Source organism: Myotis yumanensis, unplaced genomic scaffold, assembly GCF_028538775.1.
Source record: "Myotis yumanensis isolate MYYU_CA2020_CCGP unplaced genomic scaffold, mMyoYum1.0.hap1 SCAF_18, whole genome shotgun sequence".
Taxonomy (NCBI): domain Eukaryota; kingdom Metazoa; phylum Chordata; class Mammalia; order Chiroptera; family Vespertilionidae; genus Myotis; species Myotis yumanensis.
Window position 1 is genome coordinate 9,337,764 of NW_027223769.1, and position 8,039 is coordinate 9,345,802.

At 41.9% G+C, this 8,039-nt stretch overlaps 1 protein-coding gene across 1 annotated transcript in view; it reads right to left on the reverse strand.

Moving 5' to 3' along the window:
• GARRE1 (granule associated Rac and RHOG effector 1) overlaps positions 1–4,366 on the reverse strand; it is an 84,193-nt gene extending 79,827 nt beyond the window's left edge. Inside the window, 1 exon segment of the mRNA XM_070399103.1 lies at positions 4,193–4,366. The gene's annotated coding sequence lies outside the window, so the exon portion shown is untranslated.
• Positions 4,367–8,039: the final 3,673 nt, after the last annotated feature.

Here is an 8,039-nt window from a genome sequence, read left to right on the forward strand (position 1 = left end):
CTGCCCAACACTGCCCAGTTCTTCTGTGCCATCTTCCCTCTTGCCATCTACACATTCAGTTCCCTCTGCCTGGAAAGCTCTCCTGGCTCTCACTCACTCCTCTTGGATATCTAAGTTAGACATCACCTCCTCTGGGAAGCCACCTTGACAAAGACTGAGTTAGGAGCAACTCTGTGGGCTCTCATAACATCCATTTTGAGGCCTGTCTTAGTATTATCTTTGCTGAACCATACCATATCACAACTGCCAGTTTCCTTTGTGCTTCCTTGTCATTCAAGATATTTGAGAGTGCTAAGCACACTGTAAACATTCAATAGGTATTTGTTGAATGATTAGTTCATTCTTAGTATTATTTTTTTTTAAATCTTTATTGTTCAGATTATTACATTTGTTCCTCTTTTTTCCCCCCATAACTCCCCTCCTTCCAGCTCCCACCCCACCCTCCACCCTCACTCCCCACCCACTGAGTTCATCCATAGGTGCATGATTTTTGTCCAGTCTCTTCCCGCATCTCCCACACCCCTTTTCCCCCAAGAATAGTCAGTCCATTCCCTTTCTATGTCCCTGATTCATTATAGTCACCAGTTCATTCTGTACATCAGGTTATTTATTCACTTGATTCTTAGATTCATTTGTTGATAGATGCATATTTGTTGTTCATAATTTGTATCTTTACCTTTTTCTTCTTCTTCCTCTTCTTAAAGGATACCTTTCAGCATTTCATATAATACTGGTTTGGCGGTGATGAACTCCTTTAGTTTTTCCTTATCTGTGAAGCTCTTTATCTGACCTTCAATTCTGAATGATAGCTTTGCTGGATAAAGTAATCTTGGTTGTAGGTTCTTGGTATTCAGCACTTTGAATATTTCTTGCCATTCCCTTCTGGCCTGCAAAGTTTCTGTTGAGAAATCAGCTGACAGTCGTATGGGTATTCCCTTGTAGGTAATTGAGCCTCTTTCTCTTGCTGCTTTTAAGATTTTCTCTTTGTCTTTTGCTCTTGGCATTTTAATGATGATGTGTCTTGGTGTGGTCCTCTTTGGATTCCTTTTGTTTGGGGTTCTCTGCGCTTCTTGGACCTGTAAGTCCATTTCTTTCTCCAGGTGGGGGAAGTTTTCTGCCATTATTTCTTGAAATAGGTTTTCAATATCTTGCTGTCTCTCATCTTCTGGGACTCCAATGACTCTGATATTAGTCCGCTTAAAGCTGTCCCAGAGGCTCCTTACACTATCTTCACACTTTCGGATTCTTTTTTCATTTTGCTTTTCCAATTGGGTGTTTTTTGTCGAATCTTTGTTTTGATTCTTGTGCTCCTCTGGTCTGCTATTGGGTATACTATTCTTTATTTCAGTCCGTGTATGCTTACTTTCTAATTTCTTTATCGTAGCATCGAGGGTCTCATTAGTTTTCGTGAGGCTCTGCACAAATTTATGGCAAGCCCTCAAAATTGCGATTCTTAGCTCCATATCCTCCATTTCTGTCATGTTTTTTTGTCTCCGCATCTTTTATGCTTTCTTGGTGCACCCCCTTGTGGTCTCTGTGCGCAGTCTTGTTCTAGCCAAGCCTTAATTGTTGTAGTTAACACTAGAGGGATTTGACCACCAGGCCGACTGGCGGTGGAAATCAGCTGTGGGAAAACTTCAGTCCTCAGGGGAGGCGCTAGTCCAGCCCTTGCCTGAGGCAATCGGCAAATGGCTGTGCGCAGGGTTTGGGCGGGGCGGGCTCAACAGGGCCGGGGGAGGGCGCAGCTATGGCCGCTCTCAGTCCGTCCCCAGGGGCTCTGCCTCTCTGTCCCAGCAATCGCTGCAAACCTCGGAGGGGCCGTAGCCAGACAGTCCCGCTTCTCCCGTTTGAGTCTGGGTCCCTAGAGACTCGCCCAGATCTGTAGCCCAGAGTCTGAGACTCGCTCCTGATTGAAAACGACAATCGCGCCCTCAGCCGCCAGCCCGCTTTGCGCGCGCACCCTCACCACCGCACCGCCGTACCTTTAAATTTTCCACACTGCGCCTCCGCTGAGCGTCGGAATGCTGTTGTTTTTGCTTCTAGTTGAAGAGACTCTCCTCAGCCAGCCTTCCCGTGGTTCTGGTTGATGTCCGCTCCGACTTTTAGTTGTATTTTTGAAGTGGTTGTCCACGGCGGCAGTCTCCGGTGTTTACCTATGCCGCCATCTTCGATTCCTCTCCCATTCTTAGTATTATTTAATGGCTATGTCTATACAGCATTCATAGTCAGCTTTGCCATTTACAGAGGCAGCAGTTAAATGCTGATATAAGGTTCTACTTTATTAAAAAAAAATAAAACAGCTACTTTGTTCACACAAAGTACTCCTCAGCAAAATGAACCATTCATTAAATGTCTACAATGGAGCTTTAGATACATAGTCTCATTTCTAATGCTCACTAGAACTGAAAAACAGCTGACATTAACTACATGTGTACTAAGTGCCAGGCATTATGCTATGCACTTTATACTTGCTGCCTAATTTAATGCTCACAATGACCTGTGAGGTAGGTGAAGCATCTAAAGAGGTTAAGTGAATTCTTCAAGTTCTTGCCACTTGGATAAGGTAGTAGTCACCAACAGAGCTGGATTTGGGGCCTGGTTGTCTGCTACCAGAGGCTGAGTGTTCTATCACTGTGCTATTCCACCTCTGTTAGTCAAACATCTAGCCAAAAAAATTCTGTTTCTCACTCTTAGGTGGTTTAAATAAAGCTGTAGACTTCTTGGAATTGACTTAACATTGAGCTGGAGCAAGGAAAAGTTATCTCTCTATAGAAGATCATACCCATTGCATTGCTGATGATACCCAAATTCAACTCTCCAGTCAAGACCTCTCCCCCCACCAAGACTAGACTCATAAAACACCTCATGTGTTCAAACTTACCTAGTCATCCTTCCATCCCCTGCTCCTTCTGCTGTATTTACTGCCAATCTTGAGCCTAAACCTAAGGTATTTTCCCTGTCTTGTTTCCTTACCTTTCTATCCCTTAAATTCAATCCTGCTAATCTTGTTCACCACCGTTCACAGTTGAATCCTGTTTAACTGTTCTACAGGAACTACTCCATAAATGTTAGCTACTGTTATGTTACATCCTAAATGCTTCTCATCCTCTCTTTTACACCACACTGTTCAGATTCCAAGGAACTAACTAGCCTTCCAGAACAAGCATTTGAGGCTGAGAATGTCTTTTATGAGGACCAGAAGCCAAGCCGCCAGATGTCCAGGCCCCAGCTCTTTCAATGAAAGCACACAGAAGGTATATCTCAAAGCTGGCTGATAGACAAGAACAAAATCTCAGTAGCAAACTAAAAATGTATGAGAATGTCAGATGCTGGAATTAGAAACTAACAAATGGCTCCGATCCCAAGGAACCAAACATTCTATTTTATTCCATTTCACAAAAGTAGTAAGTCAGCATTCATTCCATTAGCACAGCAATTCTCAATAGTGGAGATGATTACACAGGCACTCATATGCCCAGGAGACATTTAGCAATGTCTGGAAACTTTTTCTTTAATCCTCACCGGAGGATATGTTTATTGATTTTGGAGAGAGAGGAAGAGGAGGGGGAGAGGCGCATCAATGTGAAAGAGAAACATCAATCATTGTCTCCCACACGCACCCCCACTGGGGATTGAATCTGTAACCTAGGTATGTGCCCTGACCAGGAATCTAACTCACAACCTTTTGGTGTAGGGGGCAATACTACAACCAACTGAGCCACCCGGCTGGGGCTAAAAATATTTTTTGGTTGTCACAACTGGGGGAGTGCTAGTGGGTAAGGCCAGAAATGCTGCCAAATATCCTACAATGCACAGTACAGCCCCCTGTCCATCAAAAGACAAAGAATTAACCACCCAAAAGGTCAACAGTGCCGCTTATGAGCAACCGCTAAACAAATGCTTTGAGCTCCTTCTATATTCAAGTTACCTAATGTATAAAAAGTTACTTCTTTCTGGGAAGATGATACAAACTTCCCCATAAATTAAGCTACAACAGGTCCATAAGACAGTATCACTGGAAAAGAGGTGGGTAAAAACTAAATAACTAGTTTAGAAAACAAATGCCATGAGTTTAGAGGAAGGAGAGCACCACAGAGGTTGAGACCCAGTCAGAGATCTGAGAGAGCAGATGGGGGCTCCTTAGTTCACTCTGAGCCTGTCAGTCAAGGCCTCCAAAATAACCAGAACCCACCTTTCCAGCCTTAGTCGTAACAGGTCTCTTCAATCCACCCTTTGCTCCTGCCACTGTTCACCCATGACAGCAGCTGGTCCGTAGAGTCACTACTCCCATCCCTACTGTTACCACTGAAAAACCCCTCACCTACTTCACAAAAGCTCTGCCCTCCAGCTGAGCAGCACCTGCTCCCTTCCCCCAAAGCTGAGGAGGATATATCGTCATATCAACCTAATGGTGTTGCTATGATTCCTACAGGAAGGAGATAGTGAAAAGACAAAGATGGAAAATGCTTTAAATGGCTCAGGCCCTAAGGCCTTATCCTCACCCACCTAAAATCAGAGCTTAGCAGCAGCAGCCAGGAGCTGCCTCATTTCCTGTAGTTGCTCCATAAAAATAGGAAGTGGTGGAGGAAGTTCACAAAGCAGAAACAAAAGTAATCACTGTCCAGCTTCCTGAACACAAGTCACTGAACAGGGAGGGTATCATTAAAACATCAAAACGGAAGGCAGGCATGGAGAGCCAAGGCCAGAGGAAAGGAAGTGACTTCTGGGTCCACCAGGTCCAGACTGTCCCCAAAGAAAAATATGTGCACAACTGGACAATAGCCTATTATACAGAAACAGTATCCGAGGAATTAAATTAATTAAGAGCATGTTAATTTAAAGAATGTGAAAACACCTGAAACATTAAAGTCCTATCAGTAAAAAATGTCAATGAAAAAGTTTTAAGGAGGCTAAGATTAAACGTTTTTTTTTTCCTTTTAGTCAAGAAGTACCTACTAAAACTGCTGTTAAAACAAAATAAAGTTATTAAATAACTGATCAGTTGACAAGATCAAAAGCCCAATGTTATCCTAAACTGAGCTACCAAAACTCAAGTATATAGAAAAAAACACTACTAAATAACAATTCTAATCATAGAATTCTAAACAATTCTAATCAGAGCATATTTAAAATAAAGGTGCTTCTACACCCGTCCCCAACCAACTCGGTGAACCCTGCAAGTTGGGCTTAAGTGCATTAGCCACTCAGGATACAGAGGCTAACAGTGCCTGCTGGCAAGGAGCTTCTGGTCTGCCTCCACATGGTGACACCTGACTGCCTTTGGTGTTGACACGTGCTCTATAACTATTTGTCACTACAAAATATGACATTCCTCTACAAAACAAAGCAAGCTATCATTAGTGGATCTGAAGAGCTTTTATATTGGTAATCTACAAACGAGTGATAATTCTATTTAAGCAGAAGAAAAAAATCCTAACCACAAGTCAACAGAGTTGAAATTTAGTTTCAAATACAGATAAAAAACAACAACAGGCCAAATGTGTTAAAACAGTCATATAGATGAAGGACAGTTTAATTTTGGGTATTTTGGTGGGAGTGAGGGTGGGGGTGGAGATGGGAGGGTCGAAAAAGAGGAAAATCAAAGGCTAGTTTAATTTTTAAAAGTCATTACATAAATAAGTAGAAAAATAAATGAAATGGAAGGTAATCACCATATCTTCAATGTCATACAAAGAGAAAAACAGTGAACATTTAATTTTTAAAAACTATATTTTTTTATTGATTTCAGAGAGGAAGGGAGAGGGAGAACCAGAAACATCAACCTAGGCATGTGCCCAGACTGGGAATGGAACCCTGACTTCCTGATTCGTAGGTTGATGCTCAACCACTGAGCCATGCCAGCAGGGCAAACATTTAATTTTTTAAAGATCCATTATTACTTGGTCCTGCTGAGGACAGATGTAGCTATCTGACTTTCTGGTAATAAATTAACTTACTATATTCTAAGACTTGTGTTTAGGCTTCTAATGAAGTCAAAAGACTAACTCTCAAAGCTTGTTGCCATTCAAACAAAACAAGTATTAGAACTTTTGAAAGAATTTTATTAGAGAAACACTCTGAGTTGTTAAACAGAAATATTTAAAAGAAGGAAAAAAGGGGAATGGGGTGGGAGGGACAAAACCTTGCCAAGAAAATACTTATTGCCCACCTGTACTGGCTCAGTGGTTGAGCGTGGATCTATGAACAAGGAGGTCGTGGTTTGGCTCAGTGGATAGAGCGTTGGCCTGCGTACTGAAGGGTCCCAGGTTTGATTCCAGTCAAGGACACAGGCCCAGGTTGTGAGCTCCATCCCCAGTGGGGGGCGTGCAGGAGGCAGCTGATCAATGATTCTCTCTCATCATTGATGTTTTTCTCTCCCTCTCCCTGCCTCTCTGAAATCAAAAGAAAATATATTTAAGAAAAGAAAATACTTTTAGGCCGAAACCGGTTTGGCTCAGTGAATAGAGCATCGGCCTGTGGACTGAAAGGTTCCAGGTTCGATTCCGGTCAAGGGCATGTACCTGGGTTGCGGGCACATCCCCAGTGGGAGATGTGCAGGAGGCAGCTGATCGATGTTTCTCTCTCATCGATGTTTCTAACTCTCTCTCTCTCTCTCTCTCCCTTCCTCTCTGTAAAAAATCAATAAAATATATTTTTTTAAAAAAAGAAAATACTTTTATATAAACAACTACCACACACCACCAAGGGGTGAACAAAGTGGCCCATGTAAAATGAAGTTTTTATCTATAAACTAAAATGGCTTTGGACCATTAAAATAGTTCACATCAAATGCACCCAAGCATTATGAAAACATTCCCAAACAAAAACTGTGCTGCTTGATGGAAATTCAACTGTAAATCAAAGAGACTAACTACTTTAAAGTAAATAATTTTTTAATATCACAAAGCACTGATGTAATTTAAAAAAAAAATATTTTAGAGAGAGAGAACCATCGATGTGAGAGTAAAACATTGATGGGCTGCGTCCAGCAGGCCTCATACTGGGGAATCAAGCCCGAAACCCGGGCATGTGCTCTGACCAGGAAAAGAACCTGTAACCTCTTGATGCGTGGGATGATGCTCAACCAACTGAGCCACACCAGCCAGGACAGCACTGATGTAATTTTTCAAGCCCAATTTGTTAAAAAAAAAAAAAAATTTCTGAGCCCTAGCTGATTTGGCTCAGTGGATAGAGTGTTGGCCTGCGGACTGAAGGGTCCCATGTTCAATTCCGGTCAAGGGCACATGCCGGGTTGTGGGCTTGATCCCCAGTGGGGGGCGTGTGGGAAGAAGCCAATCAATGATTCTCTCTCACCATTGATGTTTCTCTCTCTCCTTTTCCCTTCCTCTCTGAAATAAATAAAAATGTATTTTAAAAAAATTTTCTGAGAAATCTACATCTATTAGAAACCTGGAACTTATTTCTATTACAGTGTGTTACAGTATGAAAAGGCCTTGATCCACTCAGCTCTGTTTAAGCGTAGTTTTAGCCCAGTTATCCAAAATTTCCAAATTTGAAAAAGCTGAGCTAGTGTAAACGAATGTATCCTTTAGAAAGTTTTTAAAGAAAACTTAAAATTCTATAGTGCTACTCATTCTTAACAACTTGTACTGTGGAACGAACCTACCCAAAATTAACCTCAAATGGGAAAAACAAGTATTTATCAAGTAGCATATATACAAATGGGTAGATCAAACTGTAATTTGGAAATTCTTACTATGGAGAAGAATTATATAAATTTTAGATAAATACGCTTCAGATCCAGGACCATTTCTGAAAATGTAAGGCACCCATAAAAATTTTTACCGATGGCCCTCCTCCAGGCTGGGAACACTGACTCCAATTTTATACACCCAGCAAGCCTTCTCATCTCTGAAAAAGAACAGCAAGCAGTCACAGTGAGGAGCCCATTCAGTAAATGGAAGCTTCTGCTCCTTTTTCTTCCGTTAAGGCTGTTAAGTAAAACTCCTAGAGAGCAAGAACTGTGTCTGTCTCATTCACCACTGAATCCTCAGTGCCTGGAGCAGTGCCATGCACAT